Raw genomic sequence first — 12,075 nt, forward strand, 5'->3', positions numbered from 1 at the left:
TTCAAAGAGCACTGTGAGGAGGCCTCGTGTGAGCATCAACAGCTCAAGTTGATCTCATGTTAGTTTCATGAGCTCCAGATGTTGTGGTTTTGGTTTTTTATCCAACAGCGGTTTAAAGCTCCTGACTGAGAAGGTCACACGCGCGATCACATCCAGAAAAAGTGAGCAAGAGAGCCTCCTCTTACATTTCCTGTCGATGCTGTTCCTGTTGAACTCTTCCTGTTTGAGCTCTGAGTGAAGCGAGAGGAATGTGGGAACACTGGGTGAGTCAAAGTAAAAAAAAAAAAAAAAAATCTCGCTCGCCTTCTCTTAACGCTTTGACGCCAGCTCTGTCCTTGAGGGGTCCCATGGCAACCGTCCACGAGGAAACAAGGAAGTGAGATCACCGAGTCGTCTGGCAGCTGCAGCGAGCAGCTTTTAAAAAAGAAACAGGTGAGAGCCAGTGTTGGCCACATCCTTAAATTGACTCTGAGCTGATGCTGTGCGAAACACACGCCCACCTGCTGCAAGTCATGCTGCCAGCACACATCCCAGCAGTCCACCCACACACACACACACACACACTAATGCACATGCAGAAATACACTCCTGCACAAATCCAGTCTGTGAAGTCTCTAATCTCTTGTTGAACAACGTTCCTCTTCTCTGTGGTGGATTCATATCAAAGCTGAACACAAGAGTTGTAAAAATAATCGGTAGGAGAAAGTTTGTAACTTTCTAGAAACATCCAAACCACTTTGGCCCATTAAGTGCTCTTTTGAGACAAAATACGTTGAAGTTACCTCTTAAGGGCCAAAATGCACACTAAAGTGACCTTTTGGGAGCAATAACGCACACTGAAGTTCTGTCTAAAGTCAAAGTGCCGGCTAAATGCCCTCTTGGGAGCCCAAATTGCACATAAAGTGCCCATTTGAAGCCAAAATGTGTGCTTATGTGCTTCTAGGGACCCTAAATATGCACATAAGTGCCCTCTTTGGGGCCAAAACTTGTTTTAAAGTGCCCTATGGGAGCCAAAATATGTGCTATGTTGCTTCTTGGGAGCCAAAATGTGCGCAAAAATGCCCTGTGGGTGCCAAAGTGTGCTTGAGAGCTTCTTGAGAGCCAAAAAGTGCGCTAAAGTGCCCCTTAGGGACCAAAACCTGTTTTGAAGTGTTGCTTGGGAGTCAAAATATGTGCTGATGTGCCTCTTTTGGATCTAAAAATGCACACTAAAGCACACTCTGAGGGCAAAATATATGCTTAAGTGGACATTTGGAAGCCAAATACACTAAATTTCCTTCTTGAAAGCCAAAACACACACTAAAGTGCCCTCCTGTTAGCCAAAACATGTTTGAAGTGCCCTATGGGTGCCAAAATATGTGCAAATGTGCTTCTTGGGAGTAAAACAAGTGCGCTAAAGTGAAGCTGAACACAAGAGTTGTAAAAATAATCGATAGGAGGAAGTTTGTAACTTTCTAGAAACATCCAAACCACTTCATCTGCAAGAATTTGAATAAATACACTCATGATGATGATGATGCTATATGTGTGTGTCTTTCTGTGAGCTCCTAAAGGAAACATCTGCAGACACCTCCATGGTCTGCCTCCTCCCTGGTGTGTCAGTGTGACATCTTGAGTTCCTCTAATGTTAACTTTTTCGCAGAGACAGCCTTGGATTCAGCCTTGAGTGCCGTGTACCTTTCACTCAGGCAGAGGGCTTTGGAAATAGGTATGAATAGAGTGGAAAAACAGGGTTCACAAACATGTGTCAGAATGTAAAAACTGCAGCTTCAATATCTTCAATAGCTTCAAAATGAAAGTAAGATATCATTTTTAAGCCCAGAAATTGAACTTCTCTGTTTATTCGTTATGTATTTGCCGCTCTGTGTGAAGGTGAGGAAACTCTACCCTTGCTTCCTCCTCCATCCTCTCTGCAGACCCTCAGTCCTTCCTGGCAGCTGAGGCTCCAGAGTCCCTTTTGTTATTTCCACTTCAATTACATCCTGCAGCTCCGGCGCCTTTTCAGGTGTCCCTTGAAAGACGAACCTCCTCGCCCGTCAAGAGCGCATACGTTCAGCTCAGAGCGCGATCAGACACCCCCTCCTCCCCCTCCACTCCTCCGTCTCTATCTTTCAGGACAAGCGGTGAGTAATGAGAGCGAGGTCCGAGCCAAGCCGTTTGGCGGTGTAATCTTTTTCATAACGCCCTTCATCGGAGGTCCGAGGGTGATAAATAAACAACAGAGCAGAGGGCGGCATGGCGTCACGGATGGCTGCGTGGAAGGCAGGCGGATTGTAAATTGGTCCCGGCTAGGGTGCAGGGTAGGGGTCACAGGGTGTCACGGTGCAGATACTTATTATGCTGAAGGTGTGATGGGTGGGGAGGGAGCAGGAGGAGGAGGAGGAGGAGGATGGCGGAGCTGTCTGGGGGTTATGTTGACTGCTGGACCTTGTGATGATAGCGCAGCGGCTCCCGTGGGAAGCATGGGGACCTAGAAACAGGGTCCCTCTGCTGTTTTTTTTTTCCTCTCCTTGAGTGTGTATGTGAATGTATGTGTGCATGACTGGAGGCTTTTTCTCGCCCTCCTGTAGCTGCGAGAGGGGCGGCGAGGTGCACATTAGCGAGTCGCTGCAAGGTCAGAGCCGGCCTCGTTGCTCAGTGTCAAAAACAGAGGACGAGAATGAGAAAAAAGGTAGGCGGGCGGGTGTGAGGAGGAGGAGGGGAGGAGGAGAGTCATCACTGTCTCTGTAGGGGGGGGGGACTTGAGACCTTGTTGAGTCCTTGAACTCCTCTTTCCTAACCGGCTCACAAATATAAAATAAACGGCTGGCTTTCTGAAGCACACGGGAAAGTGCAGAGGAGGCGGTGAGAGCTGGTGTGACTGATATGTTTTGCGCTCTTATTGCTACAGGAGCCATTGTGGAGGGCGCCACTATAACTGTGACAAGTGAATTTCAGTCTCGGATGAATTAAGCACCAATCCATCCATCAAGAGCTACTCAGACTGGGTCCAGCCGCCTCTGTCGCATTCCCTATTTTCAAGGATGTGCAATAAACAAGCTGCATGTATATATATTAGGATATAGAGCAGCATACATGTGGGTAATATGTGCCCTCACATGCATTATGAATTCACCTATTTCCATCTTCATGCATGGCTGCGCTAACCCTGCGAACCCAGTGTACATTAGCATGCAGGCGATCCAGCAGGTGAGTTCATATTTCATGATGTCACTCCAGGTTTGTACACACTGTACTAATCAAGTGCTGCCACAGCACTGCCCCTCCTGGAATCAGCCCTGGACTCACTTTTACATAACACGCCACCGACACAAAGTACTTAGTATGCAATGCAACCCACTTGGAGCCACCAGAGACGGCTACAAAGCCTGCACTCCCACGGATAGGAGTAGAGTGGAAGCATGTGTGGCAGAGTGCTTACGTCCGGAGAAACAGTTTTTCGGGCAGAACTTTGAAAGTGGCGTCTGTCTCACCTCTGAGAAGAAGGAAATGTTCAGGAATGTAAAAAGAGGGAATGTCAACATGTTGACAGAGACGAACTTGCAGACACTCCTGTGTCATCTTTGAGCTTGGAGTGTCTTCTCTTTCTCTTTCTGCTCTGTTGTCTTCCTTGAGAGAAAAAAAAAAAGCCCAAACAATGAAAAACGACCCGTTTGATGAAGGCAGACGTGATAAATGGCCAAAGAAAACTCCGCCTTCTGAACCCCACTCTAATTTTACGCCGCATCAAAACACTTTTGTGCCAAAGCTCGAGCCCCCGCGTTGAAGTGAAAGCAATGCAGTGCACAAAAAGCCTCCTTATGAAGTGTTCTGTCACGATGAAGAGGGCGGGCCTATTCATCTGCACTGAGTTTAGCTTTATCAAAGTCATGCACGCTTAAGAGTCTGCAATCGCTCGCTGAATATACAAAAGACTACAGGATTTGAGGAAGGGGAGAGTCCACACACTCAGGCTCATTTCTTACTTCAAACAGCGCTGTTCAAAGAGATAACGCTGCTTCGTGTGGTTGTGTGTGTTGTGTGAAATCACCTCCAGGAAATGGAAAAAGAAGGAGAGTGTAAGAGAGAAGAGGAGTGGGCGAAGGAGAGTCGACACGCGAAGGGAGCCGAAGATGAAAAATGCATCAGTGGAGGTAGTAGTGACGGCGTGTCTCTCGGCGGAACAACATTTTCAAGCACTTTCACCTTGATAAGTTGTCAGCGGTGGTCAGCCTCAAACGTGAGCGTACTGTGGCTATTTTTAAGACGTCAGGGAATTAAAAACAGTCTTTATAAGCTGATTTCAACAGGTTTTTAATTAATAAAATCATATTTTTCACACTTTCTTTCTGATACAACCTAGCACAGTGTGATTGAAGCATGCTGACACACAGGCCAACAGACTCTGCTCCATCCTCTGCTGTGGTGTCGGTTAAAGCGCGCACTGTGAAGCTCTAACAAAGCAGGAGCAGGGTTTCCACTGCAGACAGCTCACGCTGGTGACTGACTGCGTACGGACTCCTCGCAGGGATGTGTCAGCTGAAAACTTTAAATTAGCGGCGGAGTGAAATACAACTCGGAGTGAGAGGGGTGGGGGATTCACTCCAGCGATTTCAAAACAAAAAGGCTGCCTGCGACCTTCATTTTAAATGAAACCTTCATTTGTCAAGAGACGCTCTGACTGGAGCTCTTCTCTCTCGAGTGTATAGACGTTACCGCCAGACAACACCTCTTTAACACTGGACTTATCTGAACATGGTGCAGGGTTCAAAGACTATTTGCTGCCTCTCTCAAAGACTTAACCTCCGGGGTGGAAGAAGGGGCCGTGGTTTGACCTCCAAGCTTAGGTAAACACTGCTTCCAACGCCTCGGACTCACTGATTGATCTCACTGGCATTTAAAGGAGCTGCTTTAATTTGTTCAAGCGGCGCAGGGTAAACGTGGAGTTTCCCACAAGAGGAGAAATCATTCATTAGCCTCAGTGTTCTTCGTTTCTGGATTTTTTAGGTGTCTCCCTGCTCCCTGGATTTGACCCCTGCCTGCCTCCCAGTTGCGTAAGCCTCGCGTTTTGGCCTTTTCACAATGAATTTATTTGAGCTGCACCAGTTTAGCAGGGACAGTCCGCCTTTGGGTTCTTCCTCCTGTGTGCTCCTGTTGTCCGTGTTTGCACCGAACGTGACATTGCTGCCAGGCAGATGCCAAAGCAGGGACTGAATCAGAGCTGACCGGAGAAGCTGTTCCATAAATAAATCAGAAGATGTTAAAAATCAACAGTTTCTTCTCTTTAGCTGCACGGGTTGGCTTGTGTCCTGCAGTTTGACCTCGACAAAGGTTGTAGCTGTACACTGTAAAATGGGATTTCGCTCCCTTGTTATTCTAACATTTTAAGCTATGACTAGATGACACTTAATAATAAATTGGCATCGTCTCAATCTACCAAGTACCAAGAAGTTTATTGACTTTTAATTTTATTTTCAACCCTTGATGCCTGTTTTTGTATCTGTAAGAGTGCACAAACACACCAAAACATTTTTTATATTATTGTAAATTAATTTCTAGCAGTACAGGGTCAAGTTTAAGGGTTATTTATGTCATTCAATATTGTCAATAATTTTCATTTGAGTGAATTAAATGTTTTATTTTGTGATGAGTGACTTAAAAAAACTTGCATTTTTTGCTCTTGAAAGCAGCTGTCTTGGTTGATAACTCTATTTTTTAATTACTAACATTGATTCTCCCTGTGAGTGAGGAGGTAAAGCAGTGGATATGAAAGCCTCAAGCTGTTTTGAAAAGCGACAGCCTTCAAATTAAAACCCAGAATGCCTCTGTGAATTACAATTCTACAGTTATAGTTATGTTAAGTAAGGAAGGGACTCTAAAGATATGAGAACCTACTGTACATTGAAATTTGTTCATGAGAGCACAGGCTGATCAACTGTCTGTGCTTCGCAGCACAAACCGGCAGTCTGAGCTCCACAGCACAGACAGGTTTTTAATTTTATGGCATCATGTTTTTTTTACTTTGAAACAATAAGTTATATTTGACAGTGTCTTAATCAGGCTCTGGTGTCGACATGCCTGTTTGCTCCATCTCCTCTCATGATAATGTGATATTGACGGACCTGTATTAATGCACTGGCTGCACTCTTGAGGTTAAACTTGGTGACTCACAGTTTCGCTGACTCTATCAGAGCTGTCTCACTTTAAATAAAAGCTTCCTTTGCATTTAGCACCTGACCCCGCTCTGATCTCCAGCCAGGTCGATCGCTGATATGATCTGAAATCTTGTACATCAGCAGAGAGGGAGTGTAGCAGGGGGCGGCCGTGTCAGCCAGGACAGATAACCGCAGTTTGGATTAATCACTCATCTGACCCTGCTCAGACGTTACACATCAAGTGGAGTGGAAACCTGCGATGCATTCTTTGTATGTCGGAGCTGTGAGGTGTTTTTGTTCGCCGCTCTCTGCCACTGCTGTTTTCATTTAATCGGACAAGGATAATCTCCCCAGATTGCCCTCTCCTGCTGCGACGTTTGGAAAGCTTCTAAAGGACTCACTTCATTGATCTGAAGACACTTTAAGAGGCTTTATTGTTGTTCCCATGCCATAATCACAAATAGAGGCTTTGAGATGGAGCAATGCCAAACAATGCCAGTCAGTGAGTGAGTCGACCATGCAATAACGGCCTAATGGTTTTATCATTGCTTTGAAATTGGGCCGTCCATCTGTGAATGTTTGTGAATCTGCCTGCAGTTCAAATACTGTGCTTTTAATTCATCCACTGATGGTTGAGGTCGTGTGAATTGGAAATAGACTCCATCTTTACCCGTGCAGGCTTCCACCTCCCACTGCGCCAAAATACAACCCCCCTGAGGACGCTTCTCAAGGTTTATGCTCCTAATGACCCTCAATAATTCACCCCTGATTGATCCGCAAAATCGACTAATGACTTACAGCCCCAACGCCAAGACGAGCAACGCTAATCTCCCTGCTTTCCTCACAATGGAGCAGAGCATTCTGTGCTCCCTGATGTAGAAATAACTCACGGCTCACTCTGTTTGGAAAGCACAAAAGTACGAGGAGGCTACTTCTAAGTGCAAGGACACTGTGAAAAGACGTACGAGCCGCTGGGGTAATATATTCACAGGGTGAAAGATGGAGGAATCGGTCTTGAGACATGATGAAGCGCCTGCTGAGGTGTTCAATTAGCCCGTCACCGTGGAGGCAGACTCATACTCAGATGAGGAATGACTCTATTTATCGTGGAAATTCATAACAGTTTGATTTCCAGAACTATGATGAAATCGAAGGAAAAGTTCAGAGAGTGGAAGAGATATTAGACGAGCGAGAAAACATGTCTACAAACTTAAATCTGCACTTTTTCAAACGGGCGCTTGTTAAGAGAAATTCAGAAGCCTTGCAGCAGGAATAAAATTCTCAGCCAGCTAGAAACAGGCAGATAACGGAGCTTTAAAGTGTGTTAGCGCATTACTTTCTAAAATGTGGATTAGTACTACAGTTTCTGTCTGTTTCACTAAGCAACAAGAGAAGAAGAAACCAAATTATTCATAACAAGAGAATGATCTAAAGGAGTCTTAGGAATGAAAATGCAACAAACTCCTCTGGCTTCTCTGGCCTCTTTGGCTTCTCTGGCCACATCCCAAAGCAGATTTCTTCCTCTCCGTCTAAAAAGAAAAATCTCACACCAGAGAATTTCAAATAGAAGTTTCAAAGTGATTCAACTCAGCTTTGAAGCTGTTTTCTGTTTCTCTTCTCAGCGACCAAACCAGATGGGTTTCTATCTTGTATAGAAAATCTATTTCAATTAGCTGCTGGAAATCTTTTTTTTTTCTTCTTCTCCTCATTGCCCGGCAAAGAAAGATGGAATTTGAGCATGATTAGAGCTACGAATGAAGGGATACAGCTGGAAAAACAATGTCTGCCTTCAATGTTTGTCAAGGTTATAAAATGCAAATGATATGTAGATCAGTAATGTGATTTATGTTTTAATTTGCCGAGCAGAGAGATGATGAGGTAAGTGGGAGTAAGCAGCTACTAGTGAGGTAAAAGAGGAAGAACACGGCAGTTTACTTCATTTATTTAGCCTAAGAGATGACCTTTTCCCAGAGTCCCCGCCCGGGGCGTAGGGGAAGGAGTGCACACAAGGGGGATCTGAACTTTAGCTCACATGGAGCAGCTGACATATGTATGCTAACTGTTAGAGTCTCAGCGGGGTGTCATGGACAGGGCGCTGAGACGGAAGGAGTGAGCAGGCGTCACGGTGACGTATGATGAGGATCCTGTTCATACTGGAAAATATCTGCTAAAGATTTCACCAGATCCTCTTAGGTCTGCATCAGCTGACTCATGTCAGGCTTCATTAAAGGTAGAGTCTAGGGCTGCAACTAACGATTATTTTCATAATCGACTAATAGGGCGATTATTTAAATGATTAATTGATTAATCGGATAATGACACATTTTTGCACTTTCATTATGATTTAGCTTAAAATTGTTTTAGGTATTTTCTAAACAGCAAAAAAGACAATAAGAAACATTTTTCCTTTCTCTTTCTTGAAAGTAGAGCTGAATCTGCAAATATAAACGGCCACTGACTCATTTTCAGTGCATGTGCACCTCTTTCAGTACCCTACAGCAAGAGAGCGGGCTCACCTCCTTCAAACTAACATACTGTAAGCTACAGTTTCATGCACCAAAACACCCACGATTAGTTGCCTATGAAAATCGATTATTAAATTAGTTGCCAACTAATTTAATACTCGTTTTTAACCGATTTAATCGATTAGTTGTTGCAGCCCTAGTAGAGTCTAAATGAATTTTTATTGGTTGTTGTAAACATCAAACTGGGCCCGTCCTTCTTGGGTCAGTGCCAGCAGCAGCACACCCCCACAGCCTCCAACTGAAGCCAGTAGAACACACTCACTAGCCCGGTAACCACCTGTAGCAACACTTTTCTAATGGGAGAGACTTGAGAGTTGTGCACATGAATTGGCATATTAGCATAAGCTAATCACATTTGAGACACACTCTTCGTCCCATGCTGCTTCCTTAAAGCCAGTCAAAGTGGAGTCAAGCTTCACCCTCTTTTAAAAAAAGCTTTATCTGTTTTACTTTGGTTGTGTTTTTCTTCCTCCGTGCTACATCCACTATCGTAGCCGCTCAGGCTAGCTACTTCCACTTGCTAATCAACACGCAACGTCACTTGTACACTGGATGCTCTGTGACTGATTGGCTGATGTAACCATGTTGCCTCTCTGCCCAGAAACGTCCTGATAGAACCAAAACATCAACATCTAGGCAGAGGGGGTTGAGGCAGATACAGACACTGACACACATGTATAGCAGAGGGGGATTATTCCTGTAATGGTTGACAATCTTTTTTTAGTAAAATCCTGCAGACCCTACCTTTGAAGTAAAGGTATGAACTGAAAAAGATTTTCATCTATGGTATAAACAAGCTGCAACACCATGAGGTGCACATGGGAAAAAAACGTCTCCAACCTCCTCCTCCTCTATCATATCTGGTTGAGACTCAAGACGTTATCTGCACCATATTTTCTCTTCAATAATTAATTTCTAATTCCCTTTGAAGACAGAGAACCACGACTCAAACACATGCAGGGGCGATAAAGCCTCTGCTTCATTAAACAGCCAGATTGAAGCAGTGAACCACAGAGGCAACAATAACTTTTATTCTAAGCCTCTGTTTCAATCTCCTCTGGCTTTTTTTAAACCTCCCAGCAGAGACAGCAGCGTGAAATACAGGACCACTGTGTCGAACTATTATGAAAGGCCCTTTAAAACCAGAAATAGGCTACATCCCTGACTGAGCAGCTATTTGACAAACGGACAGGGAGCTGAGGTCAGTGTAGCATGGCGTACCTGACACAGCTGGCGCTCGTCCAAGGCAATATGGGCTCTGTCTCCTCATAGCATCCCTGAAAGAGAGGAAGAAAAGACAGGCGGGTCAGGGAAGCTGATATGAGACTTCAGGAAAAAGGAGGATATTAGAAAAAGAAAGGAGATTAGATATAACTGTGGAAGAGTTGGAAGTGTGTGTGGTTTTAACACTCGACTTCTTGAACCTTGGAAAATCTCTTTGTGAGTGTTTCATTGAGGCCAGAAAGCAGCAGAAAGAAGCCAACACCAGTGTTTTTCAGGTGAGGAGTAAAAAGATAGACTCACTCATATTCTCCCTGATGCAAACTGCACAACGTCTCACTTCAAATTGATCTCGACGCAGACCATGAGGGAAGTTTTTAAGCGTGATCAGCCCGTGGCTCATCTGTATTCAGCAGCCGGCGCTGCTATCTTCTAACTATGGCAACAAACAGCCGCAGAAGGTGGAGGGATCTATTGATGTATGCTCTTTCATAAGAACTTATCATTCAAGACCCACTTACGCCCAGAAAAGGTCAAATGAAATTCTCCCGTATCAAATTGAGTTTCTCACTTGATTAATAAGCGTCTGTGGCAGACGGGTGTGCCGACACGAGGCGCATTTCAAATCGCTTTTTTAAGGTTTCTCCATTCATGTGAGAACAGTACAGGAGTCAATTAAAAAATTCCAAAAGGAAAATGTTTTCCATTAGCAGAGGTGTACAACAAAAAAACACCAAGGCTGTGGAGACACTCTCAACCAACTATTCCACTCTGACTCAGGTGTTTACTCCACACTAAGTGGTAAATTGAGGTTTCATGAATCAGACGCTGTCACCTATAGCAACTGGAGCTGAAAGCAGGATACATGGGGATGTTTGAAGGAGAATTTCTGAAAGGGAAGTTGTACCAAATTGGGGGAATTTTTGGGAAAATTCTTCAGAATTATTTACAAAAAATTGTGGGAATTAGGTGATTTTTTTGTAGGAAAAGCCCCAAAAATTTTGGGAAAAAATTGCAGGGTATTAAAAATTATGAGGGTAATCTATCTCACAAGTATCAAAGAAAAAAAGACTGAAAACTGCATTCCTAAATAAAGAAAACAACAGAGGTGTTTATTTATTTTTAATATTTTATTAATAAGATTTTATCATTTATTTATTTATTTATTTTATTTTATTTTATTTTTTATTTTATTCTTTTATATTTATTTCGATTTTTCATTTATAATGATTTTTTTTTCCTATTTTGAAACTTAAAATCTAGACTGACATATATTTGTATAAATATAAAATACAAAAACATATCAAGTAACATTTATTAGTCCTGCCCCCAAAATCTAAGACCTCTGGGTAATGTTTTTAAGACCAGCATATGGCATTTTAAGGCCTTTGAGATACATAAATTCAAAACTTTTAGACTTTTAAGGATGCGTGGACACCCTGATTTTTTAGACAGGACTCTCCAGAAATTTTGGAGAACTTTTTATTGGAAAGTTTGGAGAAATGACGGACATACGTTGCTGCTTTGACTTACAAGTTTAATCTGTTCTGTGATGGCGCTTTTAACTCAAATTACTCATATGTCAAATCAATTCTCCCCCATTAAAATGAATTGAAATGCTGTTACTTTATGCTTTTTCTGGGTGTCCCTCTTGAATAAAGTCTGGAAGTTTTGCACAAAAGGATGGATGTTGCAGCCTTTACTGTGGTGTTCCCTGCGCTAACTAGCAGTAGGGTATTCAAAGGTAGCTTGTAACCTGAATTTTAGCCCTTGACTCAAAGCAAAAAATTGGCAGCAAAACTGCTTGTGTCTCAAAAACTGCTGGTTTGGACACTTTAAGTCCAGGTATCACTGTATTAGGAAATTTTGACAAGCAATCTAAGACACAAGATTGTTAACAAGACATCCTGACAGTCAGGAAGCCTCCATTGGTTAAGGAAGTAAACACTAACAAAGTGTTGAAACACTGCTTACAGCCCGCCCAGGGGCCAGGCAATTAAAAAATAATCCTGGAGAAGAAAGGCGAATAAAAGTTTAAAGACCAGCACGGTGTGACTCCCACCCTGTCATCGAGGTGACGAGCGAGAGAGGAAACACCCCGTCAAGGACAGGATGGAGCTCTGTCACAACTCCCCGCTAACAGGCGGAGAGCAGTGTGCTCTGGGTAATTGGGGAGAACTTCCTGCCCTTGGAGT

General features: G+C 43.6%; 1 protein-coding gene across 1 annotated transcript in view; it reads right to left on the reverse strand.

The window, feature by feature from the left end:
• The window catches only part of LOC141785978 (beta-1,3-galactosyltransferase 1-like), an 82,212-nt gene that overhangs the window by 31,808 nt on the left and 38,329 nt on the right, over positions 1 to 12,075 (reverse strand). Inside the window, exon 3 of the mRNA XM_074664643.1 lies at positions 9,881 to 9,936. The gene's annotated coding sequence lies outside the window, so the exon portion shown is untranslated. The remainder of the gene's footprint in view (positions 1 to 9,880; positions 9,937 to 12,075) is intronic.

This window comes from Halichoeres trimaculatus, unplaced genomic scaffold (genome assembly GCF_033239565.1).
Source record: "Halichoeres trimaculatus isolate MK-OKI-2021-1 unplaced genomic scaffold, fHalTri1.1 fHalTri1_scaffold_24, whole genome shotgun sequence".
In the NCBI taxonomy this organism is placed as follows: Eukaryota; Metazoa; Chordata; class Actinopteri; order Labriformes; family Labridae; genus Halichoeres; species Halichoeres trimaculatus.